The sequence below is a fragment of the Delphinapterus leucas genome, chromosome 6, assembly GCF_059928025.1.
Source record: "Delphinapterus leucas isolate spDelLeu-1000000601 "Yukka" chromosome 6, BTC_Dleu_Yukka2, whole genome shotgun sequence".
NCBI classification, from domain to species: Eukaryota; Metazoa; Chordata; class Mammalia; order Artiodactyla; family Monodontidae; genus Delphinapterus; species Delphinapterus leucas.
The window spans coordinates 70,636,395-70,651,382 of NC_143134.1; the positions used below are offsets into that span (position 1 = coordinate 70,636,395).

The 14,988-nt window shown below is 38.7% G+C and overlaps 1 protein-coding gene across 3 annotated transcripts in view; it reads left to right on the forward strand.

Annotated features, from left to right (window-relative positions):
- Nucleotides 1-14,988, forward strand: part of GLIS3 (GLIS family zinc finger 3) — a 499,285-nt gene that overhangs the window by 303,902 nt on the left and 180,395 nt on the right. The window lies entirely within an intron of this gene.

A 14,988-nucleotide genomic window follows, 5' to 3' on the forward strand; every position in this document is an offset into this window, starting at 1 on the left:
CTTCTCTCTTTGCAGTGAATCCAGGTGGACCTGGCTGAGGTCAGAGGGTGGGAGGCCCTCCTGTTCCAGAGACTGCCAGGTCCCTTAGTGTTTGGCCCACACCTTTGGCGGTGCCTAGAGCGTTTTTCAGATACAACATTTTGTCTCTTCCTTCTCCTCCTTGCTCCTCTTGCTCCAGGATTGTCATTCTTCTGCCAAATACAGCACAGACCCACGGGGAGCCTTAGAGTAATCTTAGATTACTCTAAGGCTCCAGTCATGGCCCCAACAACCCAGGCAGCATGAGTGTGCTTCTACCCCTTCCCACAAATGGCCAGCATGAAGCCAGTCCCACTTCTGCTCTCTGCTGGGAAGTTTGTGGAGGGCTGTGGGATCCAGGGCTTGGGCCATGGGCTGCACTTGCTGGCCCTCAAGAGCACTACCCATCTTCTTGAGCGGCAGCTGGTGCCTGTCACACGTGTCCTGGTGGCATCTCTGTTGGAAGTGAGGAGTGATCCATGCCAGCTGGCTTGTCAGCTGTCAAAATAAACAGCGAGCATGAGCTACCTTGCGTCTGCAGCGCAGCTGAGGGGCTGTCTTTGCACACGGGCTGTGCGAGGGAGGTGGGCAGCCTCCTCACGCTCCATATGAGCAATTTCCATTCTGTTGTTTTCTCTCACACATGGTGTTCTGGAACGGCTCTGGAAGGAGAGAGAGGGAGAGAGACTGACTCAGTGTTTTAACTTAGATTCTGTGAGATTCATCTATGGATGCATCCATTTTCTTGTGAGTAACAGGAACGCCTCTTCTGTATCACAGAGTATCAACCCATGAAGAACTCTAATGCTGTGGTGGAAAGGGCACTGGGCTGTGAGTTATGACTCAACGGGGTCAAGTTCATGACCATGGTTTTCTCACCTCACTTCTCCTCATCACGATTTCCTCATCTGTAAAATGTAGATATTGGAACAATATCACCTTTAAACTTTCCTCCAACTTTAAACATCAGTGGCTTTAGAGTTCATTTCACAGCATTTAGACTAGGGTCAGAAGCTTCCATCCAGATCTCCAGCCCGTAGCCTTTTTGACTATGTCACAGAATTCACATAAGCAACATATGGAGCCAATCCTCTGAATCGCTCTAGATGAGGAGATGAACGTGGAGTGCTCTGAGAGTCACCCCCGGCCACATACATCAGTCCTTACCCCCTGTGTTGAAAGATGTCAAGTTAAGGATAAAATAAGATAGTGTAACCCACGTAGAATTCTGCAGGCCCTGCCTGTTTTATCCACGGTTGTACTGTGGGGGGCTAGGTTTGAAATACACTGGGAGCATTTTGGACAACTTCTGTCTGCCTCTTCACCTGGGAATAGAATGAGAGCAGGGAAAGGCACTGGCCGCTATAGCTGGGATCAGTGCTCATGTTGGAAGCTGATGACAACTTCTGAGCCCACATGAAAGGCTGGACTTGTCCTGGCCGAGCAGTTCAGAGCCACTAAACAAATGTAATATGAGGGCCTACTGTGAGCCAAGCACCGTGCTCTGGGTCAGGCCTTTGGGAAGTGATCCTGAGGAATCTCAGAGCATACCCTTCTGAGCCATGTAAAAACAAGGCCAAGCCTTCTCTCAGCCACTCCCAGGCCCTTTATAGTCAACAGACTTTGCAGAGACTGGGAGGGTTTGTTGGATAGAGAGAATTTAAGAAACTGTGTAATTAGGGGCTTTCTTTGGGTAAGTGAGAGCTTAGGTGCAGAGGGATCAGGCACATGCAGCCCTGGTGTACACACAGAAGCATGCTGACAAAAGACTGGCCTTTGGTCCCAGAGCCTTGGCTGTCTCACAGAGGCCTGGGGCGATACCCCTAGGGACATTGGGTACATCGCGACATTTGGAGGTAGGCAATAGCCTTAGGAATGTCTGTGATTGCCACCGAAGTCTTTATCTCTCCAAAGTGAGAATATACATCGGTACTTCTTGATTTGTAGCTTATGGATATACTTAAAAAAAATTATATATGTGTGTGATCTTTCTTTTATATCTTTCTTATGTGTGTATGTCTGCCCACGTGTGCAGGTAAGAATTTGTGTATATCATCAGCTTTTCATAGTTTCTGAAATTCTACCACTAGGTATTCATTTCCTTTAGTTTCTTTAGATTTTTTTCTTAAATTGTCAATAAATCCCCACTGAAATTCCAACTATCCCTGGGACTGTTAGCATCATATTTCTTTTATAATTGGCATTTTAGTAGGGATTGATCTACCTCTTAGTTTTGGCAGGGGACTGAGAAGATGGCATCCGGGGAGAGGGGTGCAGCCGGCAGTGAGATGAGGGAGGTGTCCTTGAACCAGGAAGAGGAAGAGGGACATGGAGAGTGTTGGACTTTATTTTTCACATTAGCCTAAGTGGTGGGAAGTAGGGGTCATACCACCTAAAGCTCAGAGCTTGGCTGTTTTCCTGTCCAATCAGGAGGACAGCCAGGGCTCTTTGCTACTGCTCAGCCTAAATCCTGGATGTCCCCTGTCTTTTGGGGGCCCCTGAAGCAGGACAACACCCACCAGGCTCAAGCAGGGCTGAACCAAGCGCTGTGAGACCCTGTGGAGTGTTTGGATTAGCAGCTGGCTTCCTGTGCTCTTCTCCCAGTAGTCTGTCCCTCTAGGAAGATGAGTCAGATTCTTGGTCTCAAGGCTTGTGCCCCATAAACAAGAACCTCCAAGTGACTTCCCAGAATGCTGCGGGTTACCAATGTATTATCATTTCATTTTGGCCCACAAAGAAGTACATTAATGACATTGGGCCTTGGCTGTTAGCATTTGCCTCTTTCCGGGGCAGCTTGGATCCAGGACTTTCCGATCTGTCTCCTCACAGTGTTTCTCTGGGTCAAAGAGCACCATTAAGAGTTTTTTATAGACCTTTTATCTATTCCTACGTTTTCCCTTAGCCTTCACTATTACTGAAATATAGTGTCCTACCCCAAAATGTTGGGCTTTAGAAGTGCGAGCACGGGTTTTAGAACCAGCCAACTTGGTTTTTAAATCTAAGCTCTGTCACGTTCCTGCTAAATAACCTCGAGCAAGTCTTTTAAGCTCTCCAAGCCTCAGTATTTTCATCTACAGTGTGGAGATGATGACTCTTAGTTCATAGGATTGGTCTGAGTACTTAAGGTATGTATAATGCCAGGCATTTGTTAGTCAGGAACATGCCTTGGTTCCCCTTCCTTTCTCTACTCCTCACCCACAATCCATCCTAGGTCTTCAAACCTTCCTCGTCTCACATATGCTGAAGGTATGACTTGAATTCAGTGATGACACATATTTTTTATAACCTAGCCTGCAACTAAGTTATATTCTCATCTACTGGTTTGCCCCTTTGTTCTATTTTCAAAATTTCCATACGGATGGTTAAATGTGGTTTAGAAACACTCCCGTTTTCTTGAATCATGTGAGTAACTGTAGTTAAAACCAGTGCTCAGAATAACCCATTAAGGGAGCGTTCATGCTATTTACCTGTCAGGCAAGGAGTGTGAAAGTGAGAATTTACAGCAAAGAGCCTAACACTGTAGATCCAGGCAGGAAAACCTGCATTCTGCCCAATTATTTTGGCAGCTTTTGTGGAAAGTCTGTTGAAAGCAGGGATGAGAAGAAGGTAGTTCAAGTGTTTTCTTCCCATGATAGCTGCGACTTGAAGAAGTGAAGCAGCAGCTAGGAAGGACCTATGTGGGTCTGTAAAGATGTTATGTCCGTGTGCAGATACACATGACTTTAACCTTTGTATTGTCTCACATTTCCGCTCATCCTGAAGCACTGACCATAGCAGTACTAATTCAATAAATGGCTAAGAGACAACTGAGGGGGAAAAAACTCCACAGAGCCCCAGATAGAATTCTTTGCCTGATGCATGTGTATTCTTTCTCTTCTGGACAAGCAGCTGATACAGATAGATTTCAGTACCTTCAGTGGTAATATCATTTTCTCTTATATGGATTCCATCGTGAATTCAACCATCCTATTCTTGGCAGATGTTTTGGTTATTTTCAGATTATTTTGCTAATACAGTATTTGACTGAAAATCATAATAATAGCAGCTAACATTTGTACAGTACTTTATACTTGTTGGCCTAAGCCCTTTACATGTATAGTTGATTTAATCCTTTCAACAAGTCTATGAGGTAGGTACTATCCTTTTTTTTTTTTTTTTTTTGGCTGCATTGGGTCTTCACTGCTGCGCACGGGCTTTCTCTAGTTGCGGTGAGCGGGGGTTACTCTTCGTTGCGATGTGTGGGCTTCTCATTGCAGTGGCTTCTATTGTTGCGGGGCACTGGCTCTAGGCACACAGACTTCAGTAGTTGCAGCACACGGGCTCAGTAGTTGTGGCTCACGGGCTCAGTAGTTGTGGCACACGGGCTTTAGAGCGCAGGCTCAGTAGTTATGGCACACAGGCTTAGTTGCTCTGCGGCATGTGGGATCTTCCCGGACCAGGGATCAAACCCGGGTCCCGTGCATTGGCAGGCGGACTCTTAATCACTGCGCCACCAGGGAAGTCCCAGTAGGTACTCTTCATGTCCTAACTTTATAGATAAAAAAACTGAGGAATAGAGATCCAAGAGGCCTAATGTCACATTAGAAAATGGTAGAAGCAGAAAGAAGCATCATTTGAATTCATGAGGTTTAGCTCCTAAGGCCATACTCTTATTCACTACATTACTCTGTCTCCTATTATTAGCCTTTTGTGTGTGTATGTGTGTATTTGTGGATGTATGCTATATACATCCTTACTTTTATGGCAGGACATACTTTTATTGTAGAGCAGTAAATTAAATTCTTAGCAGTGAGATTGTTATATAAAGGGTATGTGCATTTGAAATTTTGATAAGAATTGCCGAATTGCCTCCTCCACTCCCACCCCCCAAAATAGAATGCACCAATTTACTCTCTTACAACAGTTATTTCAAGATATATTTTCCACTGTTAGGTGCCACAGAGAATACTGAATGGAGAAATGACACCAAAACATGTGAAGGTAGACGCTGAAGTTTGAATATGTCTAATGACAGTTTAGAATAGACCAGAGAATTCACCACTGAGGGCATTGTAATTCAAGGGGTTAGACCACTGCCTGTAAATTGAGGAACTGCCAATTTTAATCCTACTTTGACTTTGCTTTGGGAGGGTTACTTCATTTCTTCATTCAGTCACATTTTAAATTTATGTCATCATAGATAAATAATACATGGTAGAGCCAGGACTCAAATCTAAGTATGTTTAAAATCCATATTCTAAGTCTAGTAGAATGGGATTACTAATTGGTATCTCACAGGGTTGTTGGAAGGATTAAATGAGTTAACGTGTAAGGACCACACAGTATCTGTTCAATAACTGTTAGTCTCCATCTCTTTCAGTGTTCTGTGAAACCGTATAACTAATCCCAGTGCTCCCCCTTCCAGTATTCCCGCAAACCAGTAGACCCGCACAATGAACAGCAGCCGCTGGATGTGCCAAAGATGTGCTCAGTGATATTGAACTTCCCTGAACTGTACTTGTCCTGTGACCAACCTTCTCAGTCTTCCAACTATTCCAAGTAGTGTTCATACAACAGTATCTGGCTGGATCCTCATTTAATCCTTCATGTTTTGAATGACTTTGGAGAACGAGTTCACAGCTAGTACCAATCATGTCTCCAAAGACATTTTTGGTATTTGTGGAGGGATTTGAGTAATTTGTGTATTAAAGTCCTCCCACTGCCTCATCATTTCCATCTATTCTTTTATTTTCTTTACTTGAAACAGTCTTGATATGTTGACCTATCAAATGTCAAGGAGTCTTTTTCTTGTTTACCACCCTTGCTCTGGTCTTCAATCAATCAATCAATCAGTCAGTTAAAAGGAGTTTTTTTTTATCCATTCCCTCATTCCACTCAAATAATTTGTAATTTCCCTTTTACAACTCATAACATATATTTACTTGTTAATGTCTGTCTATTACTTAACCAGAAACTAAGCTTCACAAGGATAAGAATTATAATTTCTCTCTGTCTCCATTTCTAGCTCTGTGCCTGCCATTGAGTAGGTCATCCACATAGGTTGTTGACTTCAGCCTCTGAATGTTTCGGTGCACTGGGGCACCACAGTAGTAGTCATTATAAATGGAATGTTCTAATGAAAAAGCCCATTTTAGATCTCTGACTTTGCCGTAAAAGATTTACCAAGGAACTTTAACAAATCTCAAATTTTGTAAGACAATTAATGGTATGAGCACCAAGGTGAAAATTTTAGAAAGTTGGTATAGTTTAATTCCCAGAATAATCTTCTGTCTTCTTTGGCACTGATTTCCTCTAGACAGTTCACTATAATTTTTATTATTACTCTGGGAATTTTATGTTATGTGTAGTCTCCAACACACTGGAGTACTATATTTGGAACTGGCAAATTAAGCCTCCTTTAGTAATATTTTGAGTTAATTTGGTTTTGGGTTTGCAGAATGGTGATGGAGAGACTTAGAGACACTCAGTACATTGATGTTAGAAGGAGTGATTGGGAGCTTGGAAGTCTCAATTTGACTGTCATTGCAAGTTCTTCAATGTGTATTTATAACATGTAATTCTGCAAGGTTGAGCCAATGAAGGTGGATGCATCTATTCTTCAGCATTTCTTTTTCAATTTGTAGTTTCATAGTAATAACTGAAGTTTCATTTTGCATTTCTTCCTTCCTTTCCTCCTTCCCTCCCTCTTCTGTCTCCCTTCCCTATCTCCCTCTTATTTCCTTCTTCCCTTTCCTTTTCTCCCTCCCCCTCTCCCTCCCTCCCTTTCTCCCTCCCTCCCTTTCTTCCTTCCTTCCTTCCTTCCCCCCTTCTACCTTCCTCCCTTACTTTCTTCCTCTCTTTCCTTTTCTCCCTCCCTCCCTTCCTTTCTCCCTTTCCTTTTCTCCCTTCCCCTCTCCCTCCTTCCCCCACCTCCCTTCCTCCCTTCCTTTCTTTTCTTTCTTTCCTTTCTATATATACCAGTGCACAAAACTATGTGCTAGAGAGGTTTCTGTTATACTTTCCAAAGCCTCAGTGATCTGGCTGCTTATGGTATTGCTGTACAATGGGGGCTACCAGAGAAAAGTAATACATTAGGAGTGCTTTCAAGCTGCAAGGAACACCAACCATACTACAGTGGCTTAAAAAAAAAGGAGCTATTATTCTCATAAAACCAGAAGTTTTCAGACATAGGCAACTATTGACTTCGGCTCCATGACTCAGCAATATCAGAGCCCATGTCTCTGTGGTTCTCTTTGCCTTTTGCTCACGACAGCAAGACAGCCACTGCAGCTCTAACCATCACACTCATATTCAAAGTAGGAAGAAAGGGAAACGGTCACACTGGTCCCACCTTTCCTTTTCATCAAAAAAGCAAAAGTTTTCCTCAAATTTTCTCTTTCTCCCAGCAGACATCCATATGCATCACTTTTCAGAACTGGGTTATACTGTCATCCCTCTTTGCAAGAAAGGCTGGGAAAGAGTGTTTGACTTTCTAGCCACTGCAGTATGAGGCAGCAAGGGAGAGTGAATTGGAAGTAGTTTCAGGGTAATTAATCAACAGTGTCTGCTACAGGCAACAAACAAGTATCAGGTTAATACAAATCATACCAGAGCACAAGGGGATAACCAGTAAGACATGATGATAGTTTCAGAAATGAGAGAATTGGGCATTATGTGGGGCCAAGGAAAATGTTAGGGCAAGAGAATGTATGCAGGGATACAGTCTAATCAGTGAGTGGATTCCTTTTCTATTGCTGTTGTAACATTTACCACAAATTTGGTGGCAAATCAAACAATACAAATTTATTATCTTACATTTCTGGAGGTCAGAAGCCCAAAAGGAGTCTTCGTGGGCTTATTGGGTGAAAGTCAGCAGGGCTGGTTCCTCCTGGAGGCTCTGAAGGAAGAATCTGTTTCCTTACCTTTTTCAACTTGCAGAGGCCACTTGCATTCCTTGGCTTATGACACCTTCTTATCTTGATTCCATTGTCACATCTACTACTAATAACTCAGATCCTCCTGCCTTTCTCTTATAAGGACCCTGTGATTACATTAGGCCACTCAGAGAATCCAAGATAATCTCTCCATCTCAAGACCCTTAATTTAATCAATCTGCCAAATCCCTTTACCATGTAATGTAACATATCACAGATTCTGGGGATAGGACATGGACATTGCTGGAGGTGTCATTATTCTGTCTACCACAGTGAGACTAGCAAGAACCACCCCGGAGGGTCAGAATAAGATGTCTGTTGAGAATGATAATACATTTGTCCACCAAAGAATAGAGGCCAAGGAAGGGAGAAGGAAGCATTCAGATAGCATAGCCACATCATACAGATGATCCTTACTTGCTTTTCTGTGTTTGGTTTGTTGAAAGCTAGTATCTGAGAGATGCATCATTTTCAGTATTCTTTGGCATATACTATTCATAAGTGACAGATCTGAAGACTGACTGGGTGCCTAAAGCTGCTTAGGAATTTTAAAACTTTAAAGAAATGCTTGATTTGGACTCTTTCTTGGGAATTTTTTTCCTTTTAAAGAAAGCGAACAGCAAGTTAACATGTTTACAAACAGAGGTTTACTTGGGAGAGACCAAAAAGGAATACTTTCACTGATATTTTCCAGTTCCACACACAACTTGTATTTTTGCTTGGTATTGTGTTGTATAGTGAGTCTAACTTTTAATTGGTTGGTTCTGGAAATTCCATCAGAATAATTAATAATTAATAATCTCCTTTAAGATACACTTTTGGTATTTTTTTCCTTAGATAAACTTTAGTTTTTGACAGATATATACAATTTACAGCCTTAAAAAGTCATGGATTTGTAAAACCACTGAAAGCATGATTCATTGCCAAAAGGTTTGTTTGTTTATTTAAATAGGAAAAGAATAGTTCTGTTTGTCCCTTAGTTTGTTCATTCACTGAGTGATTCATTGATTCATCAGACATAATTGAATAATCTGCAATATACCAGGCACTGCAATCAGCATAAAGAATATCGACATGAGTATAACTAAATTGCAAATTGTTTGAGGGTAGAAAATACAGCCTATTCCTTATAAATTCAACGTCTAGCACAGTCATAAAATTAACACACAGGAAATGTTGGTTGAACTGAATTGAAAACATAGTCCCTGCCTACAAAGATCTCACAGGCAAGCAAGGAGGGACATATAAGCAGATAAATTGAAATATACCTTGTGAAAGCACAGAAGAAAATACGCACCAGAATTTTTCAGGGAAGACTCTACTAAGGATCTGGCATTTGCCTAGTTTGAAAACAGGAATTGGCTAAATTGAGACAGGAAGAGTGAATGTCAGGAGAGGGAGCTGCAGGTGCATAGCTTAGGTGTGTGCTGGGGGATCTGATAATTCAGGTGTCACTAGAATACAGGTAAGTCATGGGGGGGTGATTAGGGGGAAGATGGAGGGAGGCGAAGCTGCAAAGTTAGTTGGAGCTCTGATGGGGAAGAGCCTGTAGTTTTTCTTGGTAGGAAGTTGGATTTTATCCCCTAGACAACAGGAAGCCACTAGAAGCTTTTAGGTAAAGGACTAAGAAAATCATCTTTTCTTTCCTTCCGTTAGACTTTTTGAAATTGTGAAATGAATCTTACCTACCAAAGAGGGAATATAACATATGTCTATTTTAAATGAAAACAGTAATAAAATAACACTGATGATTCTAATAAGAGATGGATGATTTTCCTCTTAGAATCTCTCTGTCTCCTTTACCAATCATATCCCCTCTCTCCCCATCAGGGGAAATTACCATTTTAATATTGTATTAATAATTTTCTTGCTTTTACTTAAAGTTTTACCACATGTGTAAATATCCCTAAAAATATATTGTTTGGTCTTGCCTGCTTTTATATAACGTGTATAATAGAATCATACTGAATGCATTTCTTCTGAGATTTTCTTACTTGCTCCACATTGCTTTTGATTATCCATGTTGATTTGTGGACCTATGGATCATTGATTTTCACAGCTATCTAATAGTTATTAAATGATTATACCAAATTTAATTATCCATTTACCATCATGGATATTTAAGTTATTTCAAGTTTTTATTATTATGAATAGTACTGTTTAAATTATTCTTGTACTTGTTAACTGGAGGCATGTATATGAGAGTTTCTCTCGGAGAGAAATCATGGGGTCATCGTGTATGTGCATGTTCACTTTTTCCACAATGAATCTACCAATTTATACTCCCACCAGTATATGAGTTCTTTCCTCAGATCCTTACTTGGTATTATCAGACTTTTTAATCTTTGCCCCTTTTTTTGTATATAAAATATTCTCTCACTAGAATTTTAATTTGCATTTTTTCTACATAGTGAGATTGAGCCTCTTTTCATATGTTCATTGGTTGTTTGTATTTCTTCTGTGAAATACAAATTTTTCTGCCTATTTTAAATAAGGTTGTTTGGTTTTTACTTATTGATTTGTAGGAGTCTTCCATTTATTCTAGATACTATCCTTTGGTGGTTATCATCTAGTTTGTGACTTGGATTTTTATTACCTTTAAGATCTTTTGATGAGCATTCTTGATTTTAAGTCAAACATTAATTTTTTCATTATGGTTTATGTTTTTTTAATTTTTTTTATTTTTGTGGTACGTGGGCCTCTCACTGTTGTGGCCTCTCCCGTTGCGGAGCACAGGCTCTGGACACGCAGGCTCAGCGGCCATGGCTCACGGGCCTAGCTGCTCCGCGGCATGTGGGATCTTCCTGTACCGGGACACGAACCCATGTCCCCTGCATCAGCAGGCGGACTCTCAACCACTGTGCCACCAGGGAAGCCCGGTTTATGTTTTTTTATGTTTTATCTAAGACACCTTTCCTACCTTATGATCTTCAAAGTATTATCCTATATTTTTTGCCTAAATATGTTAACCTTTTGTCTTTCACTTTTAAGTTCTTGATTTATTTGAGAGTTTTTTTAATGGTGAAATCTACTTTCAGTTTTTTCCTCTGGATGATCAGTTGTTCTGGAAGCATTTTTAAATAATCCATACTTACAGATCTGCAATGCCAGCTCTGTCATGTATCAGGTTTCTATATATGTATAGGTCTGTGTATGGGATCTCTATTCTTTTCCATTGGTGTATTTTTCTATCTCCATGATTAAATATTAAATTACGTAATGACTAAGTCTTGTTTCTTGATAGAGCAAGTCCCCAAACCTAGTTCTTCTTTAAGCCTGTCTTAGCCTCTCTTTCTTGGCTGTTTGCTCTTCTGTATACAGTTTAGAATAAATTCATCAAGGTCCTTGAAAAATCCTATTGAGATTTTAAAAAAAATCTTTACTGAATATGTAGCTAAATTATAGGATCATTGACATATTTACAATAGTAAGTCTTTCGATCCATGAATATGTCTTGTCTCTCCATTTATTTATATCTTCTTTAAAGTCTTTCAGTAAAGTTTAATACTTTGTTTACCTAAAAATCTCACAAAATCCTTGTTTTTTTCCCCACCATATATTATATATTTTTGTTGTTGATTTTGTAAATGATAACTTTAAAAATTTACAGTTTAAATTATTGATTGCTGGTGTTTAGAAATGCAGCCTTGCTCTTAAAAATACACTCTATTGGAGAGTCTAGGAAAAAAAGCATTCTCATTCATTGCTAGTGAGAATGCAGAATGGTTACAACCTCCATTTTGGGGAATTTCATGGTATCTAACAAATCTGCATACCTGTTTACCCTTTGACCTAACAATCCCACTTCTAAAAATTTACCTTGATGAAACACCTCTATAAATATGAAGTAACATAAAGATAGTTATTTGTTGTAGTTTTCTTTGTAATGGCAAAATATTGGAAACCCAAATGTTCAGTTACAAAGACTGGTTGAATAACCATGGCATATCCATACAACTGAGTAAGTACTGTGAAGCTGTAAAGTATCATGAGTAATATTTCTATAAACTGTTATGGTGTGATAGCCAGAATAATTGTTAAGTGAAAAAGCAAGGTACAAAAGAGTATGTATTGTATGCCACCTTTTGTTTAAGAAAGAAAGGGAAATAAATCTATATATGTGTGTATGTATGTAGGTATGGGTGTGTATTGCTTAATTTTGCAAAAAGAAATACAGGAATTATAAACCAAAAGGTAATTAAAGTGATTGATAAGATGGGGTGAGTGGTAATTGGGTTGAAGGTGATAGGGATTGGAGTATACCTATTTATATAGTTTTGACTTTTGAAATATATAATATTTTACCTAATAAAGGTAAAATTAAAATCATAAAGGATGAAAACATATCAAATCTTAAAATTGAATGGAAACAAAAAGAAAAGAATCCTAACTGTATATCAAATAGATAACATAACCACAGAACAAATAATGAATTCACAGTATTTTTAAACATAGTACTCAGAATATATATTTTCATGGGATGTATTCTAAGGAAAAAAAGAACTGCAAAGAAATCTTAAACTCTACTTAGTAGGTTTATTGTTAGTATAGTGTTTGTATTATAATTATGAAAAAATATTGTAGGATAAAATAGGTAAGTAAATATACTAATATAATTATAAACCACAATGTTTTACTGTAAGAGATAAGATATATATATATATATATATATATATATAAAATAAAATAAGATTAAAACACTTCTGTGATATTAAATTTGAATTGGTTCTATCAGATGAATTTATTCTTTAAATCATATATTTCCTAGCTCTGTACATTAAAAGGACCTGGGAAATGACACACAATTAGCAATAAGCACACTGAGCACACAGATCTTGGTTTCTAAGTATCATTACTGACTAAAAGGAAACAGGACTTCTTATAGAAATAGCTAATTCCAGATCTGGAGCAGGGAAGGACCAAGGTGAGCCTGGATTATCTTTTTGGCCCAGAAGGCAAGGAAGCCCTCAAAGAGTAATCAGGATCATGTCAAAAGAACACAGGAGCTGGCCTCAACAAGTTTCCACAGGCATTTAGGTCAATTAAAGCCTCAAAAAGAACAATGACAAGAATTAATTATTACATAGTGACGAAAAGGAAATAAATGAAACTTCATTAAACTTTTTAATTTGAATAATTTGTAGATTCTTTAGGGATTTTTATGTATAAGACTATATAGTCTACATATAATGATTTTTGTGTCTTCTAATGCTGGCACATTTTATTTCTTTTTCTTATTACAGTATATAAACTAGAACCTTCAGTTTGATATTGAATAGAAATGCTGATAGTGCATGACCTTTTCTTATTCTTATTCCCTTAAGGCCATGCTTTTAACTATTTCACAATTGAGTATAACATTTTCTGTATGTTTTTAACAGGTTAGCTGCTTCCCTTATATGCTTAGTTTGCTAAGAGTTTTTATTCTGAATGGTTGCTGCACTTTATTAAGCCTTTTTTATTTTCTTCTATAGTGGTAGTTATATTGTTTTCTCCTTAATCTCTCAGTGACATGATCAATGAACCTTACATTCCTAGAAAAAATGTTCAACTCGGTCATGATGTGTTATATTTTTTATGTATTTAATGAGTTAGTTTACCAATATTTTAAGATTTTGACATTTAAGTTAATGATGAGGATCACCTAAAGTTTTCATTTCTTGTTCTAGTCTTATCTCATTTCTGTACTCTTGGTAGATTTTATGTGAGTGTGAACTTTTCTGTTTCTTGAACGTTAGTAGAACTCAAGTGTTAAGCCATTTAGACCAAGTGGGAAGGTTTTAAATTTCTGACTTAATTATTTTAATGGCTGTATTGTCATTCAGTATTTCTGTTTCTTCTTAAGTCTGTCTTGGTAGTTTGTATTATTCTAGACACTTGTCCTTTTCATCTCAGTTTACAAACTTATTGACATAAAATACTATCACTTTTTTAATCTCTGCTGCATCTGTAATTCTGTCCTCTTTTCATTCCTATTATTAATTTGTGTCATCTTCTCCCCACCTTTTATTAGTCTTGCCAGATTATCAATTTTATTATCCTTCTAAATGAAGCAATTTTGGACTTCATTCATCCCCTATTTTTTTTCTGTTTTATTAATTTCTTTTCCTATCTTTATTATTTTTTCCTTCTGCTTTGATTTTATTTGCATTTTTAAATAACTCTTAATAATTTGTTATTTGTTAACACAAGCATGTCAGGTTAAATGTCCCTGGAAGAACTGCTTTAGCTATATCCTACAAATTTTGACATTATAACATGCATATTTAACTTAACAAAAAGTAAAGTCAATCAGTATTTTTACCTTTTTCCCAAATGGCACTCTATCCATTCCCCACCATAATTGTGTGGGGAGGATGCTCCAGAATTTATCAATAATTATTTTTTAATCCCTAAAATTAAATCTTAGTGTTATTATTTTAATGACCAATATTTGTATTAACCCACATCTTTTCTACCTTCTTTGGTCTACTTTCTTTGGTTCTTTTTCTTGTTATTAGAACTTTCTTCTGAGATAACTTTACTCTTTCTTAAAGGACATCCTTTAGAAGTGTTCGGGCCTCTCACTGCTGTGGCCTCTCCCGTTGCGGAGCACAGGCTCCAGATGCGCAGGCTCAGCCGCCACGGCTCACGGGCCCAGCCGCTCCGCGGCATGTGGGATCCTCCCATACCGGGCCACAAACCCACGTCCCCTGCATCAGCAGGCAGACTCTCAACCACTGCACCACCAGGGAAGCCCTAGTGTTTTTAGAGAGAATCTCAGTTTTTGTATTTCTGAAAACATTTTTATTTCATCCTTGTTTTTGAAAGATATTTATACCTTGTGTGCAATTTTAGATAGTCAATTATTTCATTTCTCATAGCAATTTGAAGATATATATCATTCTCTGTCCTTTGGCTTCCGTTGTTGCTTTTGAGTCTAACTGTCATTCCTACTATAATCAATCTTTTCTGTTGGACTGCTTTTAAAGTCTCCCCCTTACCTTGGTGTTTTGCTACAATGTGCCTAGGGATGAATTTGGTTTTATTTGTTCTACTTAGAATTCACTGGGATTCC